At 37.5% G+C, this 24,269-nt stretch overlaps 2 long non-coding RNA genes across 3 annotated transcripts in view; both read left to right on the top strand.

Moving 5' to 3' along the window:
• The window catches only part of LOC118012242, a 56,620-nt gene extending 34,556 nt beyond the window's left edge, over positions 1-22,064 (top strand). Inside the window, exon 3 of the long non-coding RNA XR_004679651.1 lies at positions 22,010-22,064. This is a non-coding gene — a long non-coding RNA (uncharacterized LOC118012242). The remainder of the gene's footprint in view (positions 1-22,009) is intronic.
• Positions 1-24,269, top strand: part of LOC118012241 — a 344,578-nt gene that overhangs the window by 64,321 nt on the left and 255,988 nt on the right. The window lies entirely within an intron of this gene.

Below are 24,269 nucleotides of genomic sequence, written 5' to 3' on the forward strand. Positions count from 1 at the left end.
GGAGGCAGAAAGGAATTCCCGAGTAGGCAGTAGTGACAAGTCAGGGTGACATAAATCCAACTAAAAAAATCATGACCCACAAAAAGAAGAGGAGGCAATGGGAAATGTGAGGAAGGAGATTCTATGCATGTTTTTTAGGTAATTGTGTATTATTAAGAAGTGTCTTTCTCAGAAAAAGAGCAAAAGCTGTGTGTCTTGACTCAGTCCACGCAATTTAGAATTGAGGTGCAGGAATACAGGAGTAAAGGGGAACGTGGAGAGAATCTCAGACATATTGGAAGCTGAAGTTATGAGTGTCAGTGCTCAGAGTGGGAGACTTGGGGCCTGTAGTAACCATCATTACAAAAAAGGAAATATTTTCAAAGTACATAGTCTTTCTAATGGCAGCCTCTAATCACATTTTAATTTGGGGAGCCCTAAGTGATTGAAAAAGATTCTTTAAAGACCCAGAAAAACCTGAAACCATGATGCCTTTCTCTTTTTCTTACATTTTTGCCAGTTAAACAGTGTGTGATCTGTCCATGAAACAAAGTCTATTGCTTTAGAGAATCGTATATGACCTGTAAAATACCATACAGTAATTTTCATTTGGTTCTTGAATTTGATCCTATTTTTATCTTTACTGATATACTAAGTGATTATGAATCTGGTGTTGTTATTTGTGCTTTGATATCAACCTTCCATCTACTCTAGGAATTCAGAAGTTGGGCTTTTAGGGGATAACAGGTAAGAGTTGCTTATAAGAGTTTTTTCAAGAAGCAGCTTCGACTCTAATCAGATTCTGTAATGAAAGTCTTCTGGCTTTGACTAAACTGTGAAAGAAGAAAGAAGAGGACTTTCACTTATCTGAATTAATCTATGGGAACAAAGGATTTAGAGTATTGTTTTATTCACAAAGGAAAAATGATTTAGTGCCCCAGTTGTCAAAGAAAGAACTAAAAAGAGAAATTGAAACACCTTGGCAAGCTTTCTCTCTCTTCCCCTTGGATCCTTTTCATAGGAAGAGTGAGGATATTTTAATAATAGGTCTCTCTCTTTTTTTTTTTTTTAAATATTTTATTTATTTATTTATTGGAGAGCGAGCGAGAGAGAAACAGCATGAGAGGGGAGAGGGTCAGAGGGAGAAGCAGACTCCCTGCTGAGCTGGGAGCCTGATGTGGGACTCGATCCCAGGACTCCGGGATCATGACCTAAGCCGAAGGCAGTTGCTTAACCAACTGAGCCACCCAGGCGCCCTCTTTTGGGGTTTTTGCTCATTTTTTCTTTGTTGACATATTGAAATATTAAATAAAATATCCTCATCAAATCCAACAACCTACTGCTCAGTGCCTAACCCAAGAACAAGCAAATAGGCAAACAGACAACTGTTTACAGGTCTAAAAACTTTAGCAAATAGGAAACATGATATCTTAACTCTTCATTACATGGGTTAAATGGTGATTTGAAAATCACATTGTTGGTTTGTGTCTTCTCCTAGAAGAACATTGAGGTATTAATAAAACTCCTGCATTATCAGCATAGTCTGCTCAACATACTCATACTTGGTCTCTGTAGCAAGAGAGCAGAGCTAACTCAAAATTCCCCTCTGGCTAAATATGCTCTCTTTATAGTCTTGTGCTCTGTCTCACTAAAAATTATTAAGCACGTAATTAGCTAAATGATTTTAACAAGATAAAAATGATGTTCTTGAGATTTAAATTAAAAGTTTAAATTAAATTAAATTAAATTAAATTACGAGTTGTCCTTCCTGGTGCTGGAGAGACACTTTTACAAATGGAAATTTCCTTTATAATGTAAATTTCCTATAAAAGAAGGGAAATTTATGCTCTGTTTTTAGAGCTTTTCCTTCATCTCCTCTTCCTCAATTGCCTTCAGCTCAAAATAATCCTTACACCAAAGAGGATATTTTGGGATGGCATATTTTGGTCCCTTTCAATATATTTAAGTATATTTTATTTATATATAAATATACATATACATATAAATATTATGATCTAGAATATGCATCTATGCTAACTCTCTACAATCAACAAAATTCTTTCTGAAACATAAAGAAAATAAATAATTAAATAGTTCTTATCCTCTTCAAACTTCCTTTTTTTTTTTTTTTTGGTAGAGATTCTAAGAATTCTTAGGATAGGTTTTATCAAAGCAAAAATTGCACTGGACCAAGTTGAACAGGCAAAGACATTATTCAAGTCTATTACAGGTGGGGAATGGCAGCAGAAGCAAAGGGCAGGAGGAGTTTTAAGCACAGAGATAAGCTAGGGGAAAAGCACTTGAGGCTGCTAGTGGGGGAGGTTGATCAATGGGTTGTGCTGAGCACATTCAGTTATTTCCTGAGTTTGCAAATGTTTTTTTTCTCGTGATTAGGCCATCTGTGTTTATAATTGGTACTTGCCAAAGAAGTTAGTCTCTTACCCTCCTAAGAGACTGCGAGATAGCGGCTTTTCTTGATGATTTCATTTCAAAAAGGTTGGTTCCCAGGTCTTTGAGAAAGGTATTCTTGGGCTATAAAACTGACAAGAGGCCTTTAGAAAGATTTACATCTCAAAGGGGCAGAGAAATAATTTACAACTGCAAGTTTTTCTAAAGAAAATGCTCTAAGAAAAGAGAGGTCAGAGCCTAGAGTCAGGAAGAAGACTTGCTTAGGCTGAGGGGATTGAGACTCTTTTGGTCCGTTTATTTGATCAGAATCCTTTGCTTATAAATCTGAAGTTCCTAATTTCACAGACAGTACTTTGGTATTGAAGAAGCATTATGCGTGTGTTTTGATCTTCAGTAATTTTTCTTCCTGTGCTAGACTAGATCATGTAAAATGTAACCAAGTGGTAATTATTGATAATACTGATAATGGTGGATAACTTTATGTGAGCTTTTTTAGTAATGAAAAATTTTTAGACTACTTCTACAATGAAGTTTTGATATATTAATCGATGAGGGTTTTTCCTTTGCCTTACTGCTTTTTTGAAAAATTTTGCTTCAATTTTCATCAATTAAATATTTTTATTAGCACGTAGTTTAATTCTTTTGTAGCTGTCATTGAGATAAATAGGTTGCTTTGATGTGAGGACTATTGAATTTCCTTTTATTAACCTACACAGATGGATTTAGCTAAGACCAAAAGCTCTGAATTCTCTGAGCTTTTCAAACTCTGCTTCCCAATACCCAGTATATAGCACATTAGTTCTATAATTTTTGTTCTTGCTGGGACAAGTACTCACATTTAGTCCACTTTTAATAGACAAGACATTTCAGTGACTTAGTCTGATTGTTTTGCTCATTTTTCTTGTTTTAACATAGCTTTTTTTTCTCTCCAAGTTTATAACAAAAATGAATTTTTAAAAATATTAGTACATCTGAATCTTGTTGGGAAAATATAATTAAAAATAAAATCTCCTGCCAACCCAGTGAATCTTTTCTACAAAATGTAGATAGAAAAGAATGAAACAATTTTATTATTGTATAGTCATTAAACCTAACTATGGTGTGCATCACAGGCAATATGCTAAAGAGATTGCAAAAACGAAAAGAAATACTACTTTTTATATAGCCAGGTGGATACAATCCATTACACACATGTTAATTGTCTTTATCCATGGAAGAATAAAACTGCATTTATCTTCTTGACAACCAGGAAGTTACGGAACCAGGCACCTAGGCTAAACTCTACAGAGACAGAGAGATAGGGCTTCATCCTCCCAAATGTGCACATTTTAAAGGGACAGCTCAGGCCCCCAAAAATGACCTTCCTGGGGTGCAAAACTGTCAAGAAACTCATTTAACTTTTGAAAAGATTTACATATATCTATATCTCACAGAGACAGAGAGAACATTTATAATTTTAGGTCTTTTAAAAGGAATGCTAAAGGTAAGGGAGACTTGGGGAAGTGTAACCGAACCAATGTGAGTCTGTTCATTTCTTGGTGAGAGAAACTGCACCAAGTGAGTTGCATAAAGAAAACTTTATTTGCAGCAAATAAGATCACAGGGAATGGCTTCCAAAGCCCTAACTGCCTGAGAGAGGGTGAATGGGCACCTTTTGTTTAGGGTTAGGATGGCTATTTAGATAGGGAGGCCTTGTCATTGTATGTAGAGGCAGGCATAAAGTTGCCCGTGCACCTTAAGGAGACAAGCCTGTGCATACGTTGTGTGTTATGTAAATGAGGCTGAGGCTCCTCCCTGGGTGGAGATTTTGGTATTATAATGAGGTAAAGGTAATGGTACCTCATTCCAGAGGTCACTCCGTGGTCCATCTGTGCAGTTGGCCGGCAGGGGTTAAGTTCAAAGGGTGGGGAAGTCGCATCAGGAAAGTCACCATCACCTAAGGGGCGGTTTCAGGTTTCATTTGCCTGAGTTAAAAGGTAAGCCAGAAAGAAGAGCTTAAGGAAAAATGCCAAGACTGAGGTTAGTGAGTATAAGCAGGTAAGCAATAAAGGTTGTGTCTTGAGGTCTAGCTGGAGACAGGACAGAAGTTCTGTTTTTTTCCCCTTCACACGAGGGAAACTTTTAAATTTAAATATTTTAGATTTGTGTTCACCCTTATAATCTTTGCGACATTCTTTTAAACTATTTTTTCCAACTTTAACCTTGTAGAACTAAAGGTAATATATTTAGCCATGTTTTAACAGATGCAGCAGGTAGAACTCCCAAATAATTGTTTTCTTGACTAAAGGTATCCTTTGTGGATTATTGAGACCACCTTTTTACATTTTATCAGATATTATTTTTAAAACCTTGCAAAATGTTTCTTTAAAATAAAAGGAATTAGATGCATATCTGAATTTTTGTAGTGATTTCAAATGAATGAGATTGAATAAGTAATTGATTGTCAGAACTTTTATTTGCCATAGGACTCTATTCTAGCTGTACTCAAATTACACAGCAAGATTCTTAAAGCTTCACATTTATTTATGAAATGGGAAAATTTGAATGGACATATTACATTCAAACAGAATCATGTTTAGAGTCCATTTAAGGACTTTCATTCATTCACAGATTATTTATTGAAGGTCTACTGTATATAAATCACTATTCAGGGATCAGAGAAAGATTTAGTGAACAAAGGGACTAGATGGTTCCAGGTGCTAATGTTTACCATGATCTTAGAATGTTCAGGGAGTCAGGATGAAAATATTTGCATTTATATAATGTATTGGAAAGAAATATGTGTTCCTTAAGGAAAAAGGTTAGTAGATATTCATGCATTTCCATATTTTAAGGTTCCTCTGTTTGCAACTTTTCCACATATATCCCCCTGAGGTGATCATTTGCAGTGTTTCTGAGGCATAGATTTGAATTTAAGGTGCTGCAAAACAGGAGAGCTGCAACCAAGTAAATTATCTGGTAAGTGAAGTTAGCTGGCTGCCACAAAGCACATCACAATTTGACTCTGTAATTCTCTACTTATTGTTAGGTATGCATGTAATAGTTCTTGTGAAGTTATTTAGTTTTTGAATTTTGGAGTAAATTTATATGCATTGTTTCCACATTTAAGAGAGTTTTAGGACATATTTTGTAAGCTGAGATTTTCTTATGCTTTTGGTGATTCATTGCATCCTTTTTGTTTTTCACTTAGCATTTTTATAAAGCCTTTTTTGAAAGTTTGAATGCTAGGAGTGGAGGGATAAGAATGTCCATCGAAGGTTTTTTTTTTTTTTTTTTTTTTTTGAGGTCTTTGATGGGTCAAAGCTATAAAAACTTTAAGGAGTGAGCAGAGTGGGGAGTAACAGTGGGATTGGTGGTACTGATTAGGATAAAGGAATCCCATGAAGAAGTTCTACCAGGACAGGAATCATTGCTTAAAGGAAGATTATTATTTAGGAATAAAAGACTTAGAACTTGTGTTTTTTCTTTTGTTTCTTTTTGCTTTTAATACAGGAGAGCATGTTCCATATGGATAAAACATGCAAGCTACTAATTATTCTGAGAAAAAAGGCCATATCATTTTATTTAAAATGTTTTTATTCTGTTCAATGAGTTCTTAAAGTTTACACAAGGAAGAGGAAGGTTGAGTTGGTTTTTTAAAAGAATTATTGGTTGTCACTCTTTGGCTTTGGACTCTTCAATCATTTTTCACTGCTATTACAATGAAGTCCAAAGTCCCCATTGTGGAATGAAAGGCCTTCCATGGGATAGCCCTTAGCTACTTCTCTAAGACCTGTGCTTCTCAGTTTACTCTTCTCAGCATCACCCATAGGCCTGCTGCTGAACGTCCTATAGTTCTCTATGTTGTGCTGTTTCAGGCCACTGTGACTTTGCTTATCCTTTCCCCTTCCTGCCATCCTGGACATGAGTCACACAGGGAAGGTCTTCTGGGTGATGGGACACCTTAACTGAAAAGTAGTTTAAACAAAAGGGTCTCAAGCTCTGCAGTCTGGAGAGTGCTTCAGACTCTCCCGGTAAGCTAGCTTGTTGAACTTCAGATTCAGCAGGTGTGGGAGGTGGACCCCAGAACCGGCATTTTAGCAAACACTACAGGGCATTTGATATAGGTGGTTCATGATCACGCTTTGAAATAACCTGCCTTAAAAGATGAGTAGCCCTCAGCTGGCAGGAAGGAATCTAGATAATGGAATAAAATGGCATTCCAGGCACAGGAACTCCTTGAACAAAGCCATAAAAAGCAGTGGTATGCTGGAGCTCATTCATGCTGTCTTGCCAAGGTTGGTTGTTAAATCTTCAGGAATTTTGTGTGCTGCTTGTTAAACACAGCCATTATTAAAATTAGATTTATATGAATTTGCAATTAAATAAGTTACATTAAAAGCAACAGTAATAAACAGAAAACTCATCACTTTCTAATTATGTCACACATTTACTATTATCTATGCTTTGTTAAGCTTATTTATGTCTATTGTGTTTGTGTGGTGGGACCACTATGTAATTATGTGTTACTGTGTATGTTTTCCTAACTCCATGTTCAGTGACTCCATGTTAGTAGCTTGAAATAGGCTGTAATGGGAGTATTTGCCATGCAGAAATTGGCAAATGTTACAAATCAGGTTCTACCTACATTCCCTCTTTCCCCAAGCCTATACATATATATATATATATATACACCACATTGCTGCATAAGGAGTGAAAAAAGAGTTGGTCATATCTAGTAAAGTATAAGCAGTGTGATATGATACTTCTGGAATTTTAGCTGGATGTAGCTAAATATGGAGTTCAAGATACAGGCATTGCCATATCACAGTGTGCTTTGTGACCCAGTTTTGAGACACATGGACTTTATTGATGACAGGAAACCATTGTTTCAGTTGAGACTATAGAGTGCTGCCATCAGATTTGATTTTGGAAAGGTGGCACTGTGGAGGATAAGTCTGAAGCTGACAAAACTGAAGACCAGGAGACCATTCAGGAGGCCATATCCATTTAAGACATGGTGATGAATCGGACCATGGTATTGGGGAAATATTTAGAAGTTAAATTTGATAGTGATTAGGGAGATCATGAGAAAGAGGAAAGGGTCATGTATGACTGACATTTCCAACGTAGGTGACTGAATGGATGTGATAACAAGCCAGTGAGGTGGAGAATACAAGACTAAGAGCAAGTTTAGGTGAGGAAAATGATGTTTACACTAGAGATTTGTTGTTAGACATATTAATTCTCATTATAGTACTTCCCAAACTTTTTCATGTTATGACATCTACAGAGAATGATAATGTGGCATATGAGATAAAAGGAAGAGGCTGCTTAAGGTTGGAGGCAACCAATTTCTAGAGGTTCTAGTCACCCCAGCTCCTGCTTTGCTTGGCTCAAAGCTGAGGAGATCATTATTGTGGTCCACATTTTACCTGCTGGAGGCATATCATTTGGGAAGCTTCCATATTATATTCATTATCCTCTTGTATCTCTAAACTCATAAGAAAGATTAGGGAAGAGGGTTGAGGATGAATGTACATGTATATGTTTGTGTCACATAATATAATCCATGTTGTAAAATGCTCACAGAGCTCGGTTAAGTTACATATTTAATATTGATGTGACCCGTTGGAAGGTGAGAGAGTTAAGAATGAGACATGTATAAATTAAGACCCTAGCATTTCTTTCAAAATTAGAGCAATTGCAGGCAATCTGATGGAGGGCTCTGTCACAACCATTGTAGCCTAGTGTTTCTTTGTTATTGCTGAAAAGAAAGAGGAAAATGCAATTGAGAATTGAGTTCCTTTAAGCTAATTGGGAGTGCAAAAGGAAGCAAGTTAATGTCTTTTTTCCAGATAATCTTAATTGGCAATTATAGTAAAAAGAAAATTGAATATTTTTAGTATAAATTGAGGGAGAAGACTGCCCAAGTTCTGGTCTATAGCCAGAAGACTTCTAACAGTAAGATATACCTGTCTATTTCTTTTAAGGCCTGAGAAAGTTGTTATTTTTATTTACTATAAAGTACCACAGCATATGATTTTATTTTCTTTATCAGACCCATATCCAGTTAAATCTCTGTCATCATATTTTCTATACTAAAAACGAGGAGGTAGCATGCCTGGAATATTATTCTGTATTTATGGCAACAGGAGATAAACTATATGATAAAATCAGTTGTATAGATAAACTATATGATAAAATAAAAAACCAGGTTGTGGATATTGAAGATGGAACAGATTCAGACCTGTTTAGGAAAGGGAGTTTGGGGACTAATTGTGCTGAGAAAATGAGAGAGAAAGGGCAAATCGAGATTCTTTGGTCTAATCTATTGGGTGCATAGTGGTACTTTTTGCTGGCAGAGATGATAAAGAGTTTGAGCAAATTATGGTACATTATATTGATTGCTGTCACAACCAATGCCTCCATTTCTAAAATATTGCCAATATGCAATCTTATGAGAAGTTAATTACTGACATCACATGACTGGAACAGTGAGAAGACAAGAAAATTAATTTTGCATTTCTGATGAGAACTGAACATTTATATGAGGAAATATATGTTAACACTTAAAGTAACAAAGTTGTTACTTCAGCATATTATTTTATTTTTATAGCTACAACTTTTTGTACTCTGACCAAATAAAAAGAAGTGGTACAATATAATGAGGTGTTCAATAAATTAGGCCAATTTAGTTATATGAAGAATACATGTCAAAACAAACCAACATGCCAGGATGGGTAGGTTTATTTAACATGATGGAATTGTAGGAGATAAAACCAGTTTTACTTGTAATTTTGAAATCTATACGCACTTCACCATTTTCATATTTGTGATATATTGGGCATCTTTTGGCCATTGCTAGTGATTGCCTAAGGAGTGGAGAAATTAAGTAAATCTTCTCAACTTTACTGTGAAAGTTATGCATATGTAGCTTAAAAAATTGGGAAAATATATAGATGATTATAGATGTACTGTGGCTATAATGCATACCCTAACACATTAGGCCTGCAAAACATTTCTTCGATTTGTGATCTCATTTAAAATATGCACATAGAAGATACTAGAGTGAATCCCTTGTTCATGTTGGGAACCAATCAGTGAGGAATAAAAGCAGCTTGTTTGTTTCTAATCATTGCATGTTTCATTCAACAGATTTTTAAAAATGTTATTAGTGTGAAAGAGTAAATGTTTCTTTCCTAAAAATGGTCATGTTTACTTTTAATTTTGGACCCAGAACATTTTTCTTTTTCTCATGAACATACTGGAGAGAAACTAGGATATTCTTCATTAATTTCGATAAAATGTCAGAAATGTTAATGCAAAAATGTAAGGAAGATTAACAAGAAAAATCACACTAAAAACTTATACATAAGTTTTTCTGTATAAGAGCTATGAAAACCTGAAGCCTAATGATATGTCAGGCTACTCTTACAACAAACCAGCACAGAATGCCTTTAAAGCAATGGAATGTTGGTATGAAGTAATTACTGAGAAGCAAATTGAGGTGTTAAGTTTGATACACTGTGGTCTTTTCTAGCCGGTCCAATTTTTTTTTTTTTTTTAAGATTTTATTTATTTATTTGAGAGAGAGAGAATGAGAGACAGAGAGCATGAGAGGGGGTAGGGTCAGAAGGAGAAGCAGGCTCCCCGCTGAGCGGGGAGTCCGATGCGGGACTCGATCCCGGGACTCCAGGATCATGACCTGAGCCGAAGGCAGTCGTTTAACCAACTGAGCCACCCAGGCGCCCCTCTAGCTGGTCCAATTTTGCTCCATGGTAACCGTTGCTACTGCTCCAGCCTGACTACCATCCAGCTCTCTTTCTTTTAATGAGAGATATTCTTTGGTTGGATGCAATTTTGTTTACCATCATTTAGTTGGATTTTTAAAAACAATAATTCAATACTTATTTATATAAATTGTCAATCTTCAGAGTGTTGATCTATGGAGAAGTTTATGTTTAGACTTGAATTTCTGGCCCCTTTCACTTTATTTATTTTACTGGAATATTAATTCAGTTAAAAAAAATTTCACAATAGCTTTGAACACTTTAGACAAAACAACTGCGTTATGGTCATGCCATTGGTATTATGAGTTACTGGTTCCAAATTTTGCCTTCAGATAGCTGAGAGGACAAAGAGCCATGAAGAATATTATGTTAATTTTTCATATTGACCCACTCAGTGTTTTCCTTCTTTAATAAAATATCAATAAAATGTTTTTGAAGTTAATTTATAATTTTTTGTTCACACTTTCCCCAGATATTAAAAAATAATTAGCATGTTTTTCCCCCTGGGATAAGAACCTGAAGTTTGGAGGCAGATAAGCGCAGTGTGAGTCTTGCCTTTGCCAGGTACCACTGTGGTCTCTGGTTAAGTACTCAACATCTCTGTTTTTCCACCTTTCTCATCTGCATTGTTTAGGACAATCAAATTTGTTCCATCAAATAATATGTGTGATAGTTCCTAGCACAAAGTAAGAAGTGACCACATGTTACATGAAAGGTAACTCTATTTAAAAAAATTTTTTTTAAGTTTATTTATTTTTTTAAGTAATCACCATACCTAATGTGGAGCTCAAACTCCAGACCCTGAGATCAAGAATTGCATGCCCCTCTGACTGAGCCAGCCAGGCACCCCTAGCTCTATCTTTGTTCGAAGGATAGGGAAACAAAGTTATGATTATCCAGCGTTCTTCAAAAATCATTGCATTTTATCCCATTTTATGTTTTTACCTAATTTTGTACAAATAAATTATTTGTAACCATTTATGAACACATTACAATAATAACAAGTATTCAAAACTTTTTACAGGGAAAATTGTACTTATACTTTCAAGGTCTTATATGAAATTCAGAAAAGTATTATATGACACAGTTCAACAGGAATTAAAATATAATAAAGTGATGCATGCAATATTCAGTTCTGAGAAGATTTTTTTCTCTTAGAATATATAAAATCATGAATTTGAGTATTTTTATTACCATTATAAAAGTAAAACATGCTGCATGATGCAAAAAAGAATTGAGAACACTCATTGCCTATGCTTGTATGATCGAAAGAGAAATGACATTTAAATCTAGATCAATGTGAAGGGAATTTCAATTCTGTACAAGTAAAGAAGAAAAGACTTTTTCCACTGGCTCAAAAGCTCTGCATAGGAAACTTAAAAAGATTCAATTTTTTCACAGTAATTGAATGGCTATGTAATTTCAGTTTTACCCTATAACTACACAAGTGAACCTTGGTTATGGGATGGAAAAAACTGAAACTATTTAAATTTTACTTCTATCCATTTTCTCCTTCCACAGGCAATTATATAAAATGTATTTTTATGTTGCTGTGGAGGAAAATGCAGTATTAACTTTTTTTGGCAATATTAAAATTTAATCTTCATTCAATGCAATATTGTATACAAAACATATTCTAATTCTGTTAATTTCATTAAAATAGAAAATAGTTTATGTAGAATATATAACAAAATTCTTTTTTTTTTTTTTCTGCTTAGTTCCCTCAGTGACCACCTGGGAGTCAGTCTCCCTCCCTGTCCCTGGGGACCTTGGCTGCACTTAAAGAATGCTCATGGTGCTTGGGGGCCAGGTGCTCTGCTGAGTGATTTTCATGAGGTGCCCAAGGCCCCTCACGACAAACTGGGTCGTGAGGTGACCAGGGCTTGCATCCTGGCCCCAGCAAGTACTATCTGTGGGTGTTACTTTATTTATTTTTTATTTATTTATTTATTTATTTATTTATTTTTAAATTTTTATTATGTTAGTCACCATACAATACATCATTAGTTTTTGATGTGGTGATCCACGATCCATTGTTTTCATATAACAGCCAGTGCTCCATGCAGTACGTGTCCTCCTTAATACCCATCACTGGGCTAACCAGTCTCCCCTCCCCCGCCAAACCCTGTTTGTTTCTCAGAGTCCATAGTCTCTCATGGTTCATCTCTCCCTCCAATTCCCTCCGCCCCACCATTTTTCCCTTCCTTCTCCTAAAGTCCTCCATGTTATTCCTTATGTTTCACAAAAAAGTGAAACCATATGATACTTGACTTTCTCTGCTTGACTTATTTCACTTAGCATAATCTCCTCCAGTCCCATCCATGTTGATGTAAAAGTTGGGTATTCATCCTTTCTGATGGCTGAGTAATATTCCATTGTATATATGGACCACATCTTCTTTATCCATTCATCTGTTGAAGGGCATCTCGGCTCTTTCCACAGTTTGGCTATTGCGGACATTGCTGCTATGAACACTGGGGTGCATATGGCTCTTGTTTTCACTACATCTGTGTCTTTGGGGTAAATACCCAGTAGTACAATTGCTGGGTCATAGGGTAGCTCTATTTTTAAATTTTTGAGGAACCTCCACACTGTTTTCTAAAGTGGCTGTACCAACTTGCATTCCCACCAACAGTGTAAGAGGGTTCCCCTCTGTCCACAAGCTCTCCAACATTTGTTGTTTCTTTCCCTATTTTTGCCATTCTAACTGGTGTAAGATGTTATCTCAGTGTGGTTTTGATTTGGATTTCCCTGATGGCTAAGGATGATGAACATTTTTTCATGTGTCTGTTAGCCATTTGTATGTCTTCTTCAGAGAAGTGTCTTTTCATATCTTCTGCCCACTTTTTGACTTGATTATTTGTTTTTTGGGTGTTGAGTTTGAGAAGTTTTTTTATAGATCTTGGATACCAGCCCTTTATCTGTAGTGTCATTTGCAAATATCTTCTCCCATTCTGTGGGTTGCCTCTTTGTTTTGTTGACTGTTTCCTTTGCTGTGCAGAAGCTTTTTATCTTGATGAAGTCCCAAGAGTTCATTTTTGCTTTTGTTTCACTAGCTTTTGGAGATGTATCTTGAAAGAAATTGCTGTGGGTGATATCAAAGAGGTTACTGCCTATGTTCTCCTCTAGGATTTTGATGGATTCCTGTATCACATTGAGGTCTTTCATCCACTTTGAGTTTATCTTTGTGAGTGGTGTTAGAGAATGGTCGAGTTTCATTCTTCTGCATCTGGCTCTCCAATTTTCCCAACACCATTTATTGAAGAGACTGTCTTTTTTCCATTGCATGTTTTTTCCTGCTTTGTCAAAGATTATTTGACCGTAGAGTTGAGGATCCATATCTGGCCTCTCTATTCTGTTCCATTGGTCTATGTGTCTGTTTTTGTGCCAGTACCATGTTGTCTTGGTGATCACAGCTTTGTAATATAGCTTGAAATTGGGCAACATGATGCCCCCAGCTTTGTTTTTCTTTTTCAACATTTCCTTAGCGATTCGGGGTCTTTTCTGATTCCATACAAATTTTAGGATTGTTTTTTCCAGCACTTTGAAAAATGTCATTGGAATTTTGATCGGGATGGCATTGAAGGTATAGATTGCTCTGGGTTGCATAGACATTTTAACAATGTTTATTCTTCCGATCCATGAGCATGGAATATTTTTCCATCTTTTTGTGTCCTCTTCAATTTCTTTCATGAGTGTTTTGTAGTTCCTAGAGTATAGATCCTTTACCTCTTTGTTTAGGTTTATTCCGAGGTATCTTATGGTTTTGGGTGCTATTGTAAATGGAATCGTTTCTCCAATCTCTCTTTCTACAGTTGCGTTGTTAGTGTATAAGAAAGCAACTAATTTTCTTTGCATTGATTTTGTATCCTGCCACATTACTGAATTGCTGTATGAGTTCTAGTAATTTGGGGGTGGAGTCTTTTGGGTTTTCCACATAAAGTATCATGTCATCTGCGAAAAGAGAGTTTGACTTCTTCTTTGCCAGTTTGAATACCTTTTATTTCTTTTTGTTGTCTGATTGCTGTTGCTAGGACTTCTAGTACTATGTTGAACAATAGTGGTGAGAGTGGGCATCCTTGTCGTGTTCCTGATCTTAAGGGAAAGGCTCTCAGCTTTTCCCCATTGAGGATGATATTCGCTATGGGTTTTTCATAGCTGGATTTTATGAACGTGAGGAATGTTCCCTCTATCCCTATACTCCGAAGAGTTTTAATCAGGAAAGGATGTTGTATTTTGTCAGATGCTTTTTCTGCATCAATTGAGAGGACCATATGGTTCTTCTCCCTCCTCTTATTAATGTGTTCTATCTCATTAATTGATTTGCGACTGTTGAACCACCCTTGCATCCCGGGGATAAATCCCACTTGGTTGTGGTGGATGATCCTTTTAATATATTGTTGGATCCTATTAGCTAGGATTTTGTTGAGAATTTTGGAATCCATATTCATCAGGGATATCGGTCTGAAATTCTCCTTTTTGATGGGGTCTTTGCCTGGTTTGGGGATTAAGGTAATGCTGGCCTCATAGAATGAGTATGGAAGCTTTCCTTCCTTTTCTATTTTTTGAAACAGCTTCAGTAGAATAGGTATTATTTCTTCTTTGAATGTTTGGTAGAATTCCCCAGGGAATCCATCAGGCCCTGGACTCTTGTTTTTTTTGGGAGGTTTTTGATCACTGCTTCAATCTTGTTACTGGTTATTGGCCTACTCAGGTTGTCAATTTCTTCCTGTTTCAGTCTTGGCAGCTTATAGGTTTCCAGGAAGGCCTCCATTTCATCCAGATTGCTCAGTGTATTGGCATATAGTTGTTGATAATAATTTCTAATAATTGTTTCTATTTCCTTGGTGTTAGTTGTGATCTCTTTCCTTTCATTCATAATTTTATTAATTTGGGTCCTTTCTCTTTTCTGTTGGATAAGTCTGGCCAGTGGTTTATCGATTTTATTAATTCTTTCAAAAAACCAACTACTTGTTCCATTGATCTGATCCACTATGTTTCTGGTTTCTAATTCATTGATTTCTGCTCTAATTTTAATTGTTTCTCTTTTAATGCGTGGCTTAGGCGTCCTTTGTTGCCTTTTCTCTAGTTCTTTAAGGTGTAGAGGTAGTTGGTGAATTCGGGATTTTTCTATTTTTTTTGAGTGAGGCTTGGATGGCTATGTATTTCCCCCTTAGGACCGCCTTTGCAGTATCCCACAGGTTTTGGACCGATGTGTTTTTGTTTTCATTGATTTCCATGAATTGTTTAAGTTCTTCTTTGATTTCCTGGTTGACCCAAACATTCTTGAGCAGAGTGGTCTTTAGCTTCCAAGTGTTTGAATTTCTGCCAAATTTTTTCTTGTGATTGAGTTCCAGTTTTAAAGCATTGTAGTCTGAGAATATGCAGGGAATAATCTCTATCTTTTGGTATCAGTTGAGACCTGATTTGTGACCTAGTATGTGGTCTATTCTGGAGAAAGTTCCATGTGCACTCAAAAAGAATGAGTATTCTGTTGTTTTAAGGTGGAATGATCTGTAAATATCCATGAGGTCCATCTGCTCCAACGTATCATTCAAAGCTCTTGTTTCCTTGTTGATTTTCTGCTTAGATGATCTGTCCATTGCTGAGAGTGGAGTATTGAGGTCTCCTACAATTAATGTATTGTTATCAACATGACTCTTTATTTTGGTTAACAGTTGGCTTATGTAGATGGCTGCTCCCATGTTGGTGGCATAGATATTTACAATTGTTAGATCTTCTTGTTGGATAGACCTTTTAAGAATGATATAGTGTTCTTCTGTGTCTCTAACTACAGGCTTTAGTTTAAAATCTAATTTGTCTGATATAAGAATTGCTACCCCTGCTTTCTTTTGAGGTCCGCTGGCATGGAAGATTGATCTCCAACCCTTCACTTTCAGGTTGGATGTATCTTTAGGTTCAAAATGAGTCTCTTGTAGACAGCATATGGATGGGTCCTGTCTTTTTATCCAATCTGCAACCCTGTGCCGTTTTATGGGAGCATTTAGGCCATTCACGTTGAGAGTGATTATTGAAAGATATGAATTAATTGTCATCATGTTGCCTGTGAAGACATTGTTTTTATAGATTGTCCCTGTAAATTTCTGTTGTATATCACTCTTGGGGTCTTTTTCCTTTTATAGAACCTCCCCCCCCCCTTAATATTTCTTGCAGGGCTGGCTTAGTGGTCACATATTCTTTCAGTTTCTGCTGGTTGGAAGCTCTGCATCTCTCCATCCATTCTAAATGACAGCCTTGCCAGATAAAGTATTCTTGGCTGCATGTTCTTCTCATTTAGTACCCTTAATATGTCTTGCCAGGCCTTTCTGGCTTGCCAGGTCTCTGTGGATAGGTCTGACATTATTCTGATGTTCCTCCCTCTGTACGTAAGGAATCTCTTCCCCCTAACTGCCCTTAAGATGGTTTCCTTGGTTCTAGGATTTGCAAGTTTTACTATTACATGCCGGGTGTTGGCCTGTTTTCCTTGATCTTGGGAGGGGCTTAGAAAGTAGAGGAGAAAAAGCCCATCTCTGCCTCTAGGATGTGAATGTTTGTTTCATTCCCCAGATTAGGGAAGTTCTCAGCTACGATTTGCTCAAATACATCTTCTAGTCCTCTCTCTCTCCACTCCCTCTGGGATTCCAATTATTCTGACATTGGTTCGCTTCATGGTGTCACTTATTTCTCTGATTCTATTTTCATGGATTCTGAGTTGTTTTTCCCTGGCCTCCTCTTTTCCCTTTTTATCTATTATATTGTCTTCCAGGTCGCTTATTTGCTCTTCTGCCTCAGTTACCCTAGCTGTTAGATTATCTAGATTGGATTGGATCTCATTGATAGCATTTTTAAGTTCTGCCAATTCCCCTTTTATTTCTGCCCTTAGAGACTCTATGTTGCCATTAATTGATTTCTCCATTCTAGCCATTGTCTTCACAATTGCTAGCCTGAATTCCATCTCCGACATCTTGGTTATATCTGCATCCATTTGTAAATCTGCAGCATAAGTCATAATCTCTGAGTCTTTTCTATTTTGGGGGATCCTCCTCCTAGTCATTCTGTTGATGGGTGTTTGAGGGAATGTATAGAGTCCAAATTATTGACCAGAACCCAAGCTAGATGCACCTGTTTTCTTGGGATCTTAGGGTTGCTGGCCTCTTGTTTTCCCAGCCTGTCTTCTGGGGGAGGGGCCTACTGCCCTGTTACTCAGGCAACCCTATTTGGGTGGAGTTGCCCTGCCCCCCTGTGGCGGGGGATGGGCTCAGCGGGAATCAGTTTTTGGGACTTTTGTTCTCTGGCGGCTTTCCCTGGCGGCTTTCTGCATCTCTTCTGTGAGTCAGAGCAGAAGACTGTTTACAACCCTCTGCCTCAGAGCAGAGAGATTGCAGTCTGTTCTTCAGTGAGCTCTCCAGGCCACCCTGTCTCTGTATCTGTCTGTGCTGCTATAAACTGCAGTGTCCTGGGTTGTGTGCCCCTCTGCAGCGTCCTCAGTCCTGCCTCCAGGTTGGGGCACATCTCTGCCCTTTGTGCTTCTAAAACCGCCAGCCGCTCCCAGTTAGCATGCGTGACCCCGCCACTCTGGGTTTCCACCCGGGGGCTGCAGTTCACCTGTGCGACCCTGCCACTCCAGGTTTCCACCCCTGGGGCTGCCCTGAAGTCCTTTCCCTGCTGCTACTGGTCTGCGAGTGTGTGCCCGTCCCCAGCATGCGAGGCTGTCGCTCACTGGCGGTGTAGGATCCCCATGGCCAGGCACCCTCCCGCTGCCGTTTATCGTCTGATATCTGCCCACGGAATCATGGCTCTCTGCTTTGTACCTCGAAATCAACTACCTGTGATATTCTGCTTGTAGAGATCCAGATCTTCTTACATCTCGGGATGGTTTCATGGGTGCTCAGAGTGGTCTGGTAGATATCCAGCTCAATTCTGGGGACCAGTTGAAATAGGGTCCCCTACTCCTCTGCCATCTTTCCCCCCTCTCTATATAACAAAATTCTTTTTTTTTTTTTTTTTAAAGATTTTATTTATTTATTCATGAGAGACAGAGAGAAACAGAGGGAGAAGCAGGCTCCCAAGGAGCGGGAAGCCCGATGCGGGACTCAATCCCAGGACTCTGGGATCATGACCTGAGCCGAAGGCAGACGCTTAACCATCTGAGCCACCCAGGTGCCCAAAGATTTATTTATTTATTTATTCGACAGTTAGAGAGAGAGCACAAGTAGGCAGAGTGGCAGGCAGAGGGAGGAGAAGCAGGCTCTCCACTGAGCAGGGAGCCGGACCTGGGGCTTGATCCCAGGACCCCAGGATCATGACCTGAGCCGAAGGCAAACGCTTAACAGACTGAGCCACCCAGGCACCCCTTATGTAACAAAATTCTTGATGGGGTTAGAAAGTAGAGGAGAAAAAGCCCATTAACTAAATAATGTTTGTTAGTAAAAAATACTTTAGGTAGCTGAATAGAGGGAATAAAGATATTGATGTCTATTCTTGCATATCTTTTTAATAAGAGATTTTATTTATTTATTTGTCAGAGAGAGAGAGAGAGAGAGACCACAAGCACAGAGAGCGGCAGAGGGAGAGGGAGAAGCAGGCTCTCCTTAGAGCAGGGAGCCCAATGCAGGGCTTGATCCCAGGACCCTGGGACCATGACCTGAGCTGAAGGCAGATGCTTAACCAACTGAGCCACCCAGGCATCCCTATTCTTGCATATCTTATAATGACTAGAGTATCCTTACAGCACTCTTGATCTTCTCTGCAAAAATCCATCTGCTCCACTTTGTTTTCTTTTTTCTTTTTTTGATTTTTATTTATTTTTTTAAAAGATTTTATTTATTTGACAGGGAGAGACACAGTGAGAGAGGGAACACAAGCAGAGGGAGTGGGAGAGGGAGAAGCAGGCTTCCTGCCGAGCAGGGAGCATGATGTGGGGCTCGATCCCAGGACCCTGGGACCGTGACCCGAGCCAAAGGCAGACGCTCAACGGCTGAGCCACCCAGGTGCCCCTGTTTTCTTTTTTAAATGGAAACACCATCCATTTGTTTGCTTAAATCAGAAATCTGTGTTATCTTAACTCCTTTTCTCTCACCTTTCACATCCTATCAATCAAGGTCGTTAATTCTGCCCCCCAAAAAACTTTTCCAGTCCTATTCATTTCTCTCCATTTCCACTGCCACTGCCCTAATTTGATTCTACTTTTGGCTTTATGAATACTGCTGTTATGAACATTCATGCTCACATTTTTGCATGACCATGTTCTCATTTCTTTAGGTATATACCTAAGTGTAGAATTGCTTTGTCATATGGTAACTATGTGTTGAACATTTTAAGAAACTGTCAGACTTACTCTAAAGAGATTGCACCATTTTGCATTTCCACTAGTAAAGTATGGGAATTACAGGTTTTCCTACATCCTCATCAACACTTGTTACTGTTTATTATAGTCATTCTCACAGGTGTGCGAATGGCAGCTTTTTATGATTTTGATAATGATGTTGAGCATCTTATTGGATGCTTGTATATCTTCTTTGGAGAAATGTCTAAGTAGGGCTTAATTCTTTTTTTTTTTTGAGTAGGCTCCATGCCCAGCATGGAGCCCAATGCTGGGTTTGAACTCACAGTCCTGAGATGAAGACCTGAGCTGAGATCAAGAGTCTGATGTTAAACTGACTGAGCCACCCAGGTGCCCCTAAGTAGGGCTTAATTTTTAAATATGAATGTTCAACCAAGAATCTGTAGGTATAGAGAAAAGCCTGATCCACAAGAATTGAGACAGAAGAAATGACCCTGGGAAAGCGGTAATAATTCAGGAGAAAGAAATAAGCAAAGAAAACTCACTCTGATAAACAACCTCAGAGACATGTGAGGTCTACTGCAGCCACAAAAGAGGATGCTTTGGAAAAGAAAGTTGAGCAGCAAAGACTGTTTTGGGTGTATAGTTCTAAAACCTCTCAGATGGGAGAGGAGAGCTCTGAAACCTGCAGCTGGAGGTGGGAGAGGCTCAGGACCTCCTGGTTGGAGTGGACCAAAAACATGCTTTCCAATTAATATGTGTGTTAGTGTATAGTTAGTTCATTACATCCTGTTTGTGATTAGCTAATCTTGGAGGCTGAGATGACAGCTTGTACTTGGAGATTTTTCTTTTGCAGGATGTGGTTATAATCTCTGTCCTTGAAATATAGAAATACATCCTACATTAATGTTAAGTAGTCAGATAATAAGCATGTTTTCATTTAAAATGTAAAATTTATAAAAGTGAATATTGGGGGCACCTGGGTGGCTCAGTTGGTTAAGTGTCTGATTTTAGCTCAGGTCATGATCTCAGGGTCCTGGGATCGAGTCCTGCATCAGGCTCCATGGTCAGCGGGGAGTCTGCTTGAGATTCTCTCTCTCTCCCTCTCTGCCCCTCCCTGCTCTAAAAAAATAAATAAATCTCTAAAGAACAAAAGTGAATTTTATACCGATCTGCATGTTAAAGACTTTGAACAATGAGAGTCCTCAGCTTTTAAAACAGCCCAATGGAGAGGGACTGGTGAAGATTTAGCTTTTTTCTGCTAATAATTCTTCTGTAATAACAGAAGGGGCAGAGTCTTACTCAGGGGTTGGACTGCTGTGGGACATTTACTTGTTTGGTCATAAGATGCTTAAATACCAAATATAGTTAATGGAGAATTTGCATTTCCTGTTTTCAGATTCCCTCTCTGTGCTCCCATTCACTAATTTATCCTAGTCACTCAGCTCACAGTAGCAGGGCTAAGATTAGAATCTCAGGAGTTGGATTCTAGTTCCTATGCTCTTAGTACTATGCTGCTTATTTTTGAGGAAAAACAACAGAACAATTAAAAGTGGTAGCCTTTCGGGGGCTTTGTCTTGGTTTAAGAGTGTTGATTTACTATACCTTTTGCTAACATACCTATCCTGTGGACGTTTACCCTAAAGCTAGCAGCAGAGATTGGGAGAAAGGGCAATTGATTCCTCTCTGCTCTTTTTCTTTTTATTCACTACACAAAATTAATAGGCCTTTTCTCCTTTTTAGTGCCTGCTAGTATTGAGTGAACTTGGGAGAAATAAAAGGGAGCTCTGTAAAGTAAATAAGTTACCTCAGTAACCATTTTCCAACACTATGTGATAATGACTTCAGGCTCCTCAGAATCAGGAATATCTGTTACCAGGGAGGGTTTTTATAGCTATTACGGAACTAAAAAGAGGGGCACCTGGGTGGCTCAGCTGGTTAAGTGTCTGCCTTCAGCTCAGGTCATGATCCCAGGGTCCTGGGATCAAGGCCTGACTTGGACTCCTTGCTTGGTGGGGAGCCTGCTTTTCTCTCTACCTGTTGCTCCCCCTGCTTGTGCTCTCTCTCTGACAAATAAATAAATAAATAAAATCTTTAAGAAAAAAAAAACTAAAAAGAGAAAAGAAAACACTTGACTTTGGTGTATAAAATTAATACTAATGATAGTTATCAGTAAAAATAATGAAAACTGGGTATCATCTGTGGATAATTACCTTATGTGTAACAACTATGATGAATATCATTAATATCTGTCAAATTATTCCTGTAGGTGTTATTTGATTACAACACTAAACTATGTTCAGATATGCCCAGGTTCTTTGGCTCAGTGTCTGAAATCTTAAACTTGAATATCCCATTCTTTCATCATCATCTCCTTTCCTGCTAGGTTAATGATCTAGATCAAACTCATTTCAATTCTTTGAACCTGAGTTTGTCCATCAGTAAAATAAACTCTGTTATGAATGGTTAATGTAAGAACCAAATAACATGTAGCCAAGGTACTTGGTAGAGGCAGGCTCATTGCTGACACTGTATAAACATCTTCTCCATTTTTTCTGTTTTTTAGGTCTTCAGATTCTTGACCTTTCAAGTTTACTTCAGTTCCTCTCTTGCCTTTATCCGTAAGCTCCTCATCTCCTTGTCCTTCCTACAAATGACTTCATATTTCATGTAATCGGACTTCTCTGCTCCTATGCCTGAGTGCTCAGTGCAGCAAAGAAAATTACATGTTGATGGATTGGTCCCCCTACAAGTTCAGTTTCTATATTATTTGAACTCCTAATACCCTTTATCTATCCTTGCACTTTCTTTGTTTGGTTCCCTTTCATTTGCACTTACTTATTATTTCAAAAGTGTGTGTCCTCTCAAAATCCCCAATCTAAGATTCACACCTTATTATTCTGCTATGGTTTGAATGTGTCCTTCCCTCCCCAAAATTCATATGTTGAAATCCTAACCCCCAAAGATGATGGTATTGGAAGGTGAGTTTTTGGGAGGTGCTTGACTCATGAGGATAGAGCTGAATTCTAAATAACAAAACTATCTTTTGTGCCTGAATTATCTATATAGTTTCTAGAATGACCCCCAAGGAACACAAAGATTTGCTTTCTCACCTTAAAAAGAAGGATAATAGAATTAATTAAGTTTGTTTTGTTTTTTTCTAAGCATAATTTATTCAGAACAGTTGTGTGATTACCAAATTTGAGATAAAAGACTGTTAAATCAAAAGAAAAGTAGTCTTTTAAATTTAATTATAAGTAAGAAGACTAATATAAATACACTTCAATGATTGTGGCTTTTAAGTTAAAGGAAGCATACTCATGTTTATGCATAAATACTGGTATAATATCTATTCATAAAATGATTTTCTTTCTAGGTTTCATTAATCAGGGATAATCATAGTACTTTATAATATAAATAAAAAGCCCTAACAGTTTTTCAAACGTTGGCACTGTTCATAATATGTTCTTTCCCAGGGTGATCTTTGACTACATCCTTATAAATTAACTCTGTATTATAACTTAAGAGAGGATTCTACTTTTACATTCTATTAGTGCTGGTTAAAATAATGCATTAGCCAGAGCTGTTAGTTGTATTACCAGGGCAAGGATAAATTGATGACATTTTAAAACCTGCACTGATGAGAAAACTTTAAAGGGACAGCCCTAGTCCCACTTGCTTACAACATAATCCTGGCAAGACTATAAAGTTGCTGTAGGGACTGGAACCAAAGCCTGGAGGAGGCTTTTTTTCTCTTGTTTGAAAGCCACAGCTTTATCAGAGGAAAAAGTGTTCCGTAGTCTTTCCATCTGGAAAATGTCTGCCTACCTCTTCAGTGATTGTGGGACTCATTTTTCAGTCACATTCATTAAAGAATACTGCAGAGTCTTATCTATTAGCCAGAAACTACATTAGTTCTTATCACCTACAGTCTTCTGGAAAAACTGAAAGGAAAAATGGCATTTCTAAAATACAAGCTTGCTAGATGCGCTGAAGATATTCCACTCTCTTGGCTCTAGGTGCTCCTTTGAGCCCTAATGACAGTTAAATCTACTCTTTCAGGATTTCACAAGTTGTCTCCATTTGCGCTGTGACAGCTCTCCTAATGAGACTCAGTATCTCAGCTTCCGTGGTAGACATCACCCTATACTATATAGACAGAGCTAAAATTGCCAAAGTAATATTCTCAGAATTATCATCAGCACGAGGGAAACTAAAAATATTTATAAGTAAATGAAAAGGAAAGTACTGCATGTCAGTGTTTGCAAGGTAATGTTAAAATGGTGCTTAGAGGAAAATTTAGAACCTCAGCTGCATTTACTAAAAAGGGCAGAAAGGTATGTGTTGTTAAGAATCTAGAAAAGAACAGGGTAAACAACAAAAAAGTAGAAGTAAAGCAAAATAAAGATATGAGTAGAGAAAAAATTACATAGAAATATTTTTGAAATAATAAGTTAAAAAAACAAAAGACAGTTATTGGAAAAAATAATTGTGTGTAAATCCTTGGCAAGAATGATCAAAGAATGAAGAGAAAAAGCACAAGTAAATAACAGTTTTCCACAAAAAGGCAATATGAGCTGAAATATATCTAGATTAAAAAAAAAATCTTTGAAGTCTATAAAATGATTTTATGTCAATACTGTCAGAACTTGAATAAAATAGATAATTTTGTAGTAAATACAAATTAAGAAATTTGAAAAAAATAGAAATCCAAGTAAATCAATAAAAGTCAAATAAATTGAATCGGTAATCTAAGTCTTACTCAGCAAAAGACACTATACTTTGATGATCTTCAGGATAAATTTTATCAAACTTCCCAGAAAAGG

This window comes from Mirounga leonina, unplaced genomic scaffold (assembly GCF_011800145.1).
Source record: "Mirounga leonina isolate KUSES-001 unplaced genomic scaffold, KU_Mleo_1.0 Mir_151, whole genome shotgun sequence".
In the NCBI taxonomy this organism is placed as follows: Eukaryota; Metazoa; Chordata; class Mammalia; order Carnivora; family Phocidae; genus Mirounga; species Mirounga leonina.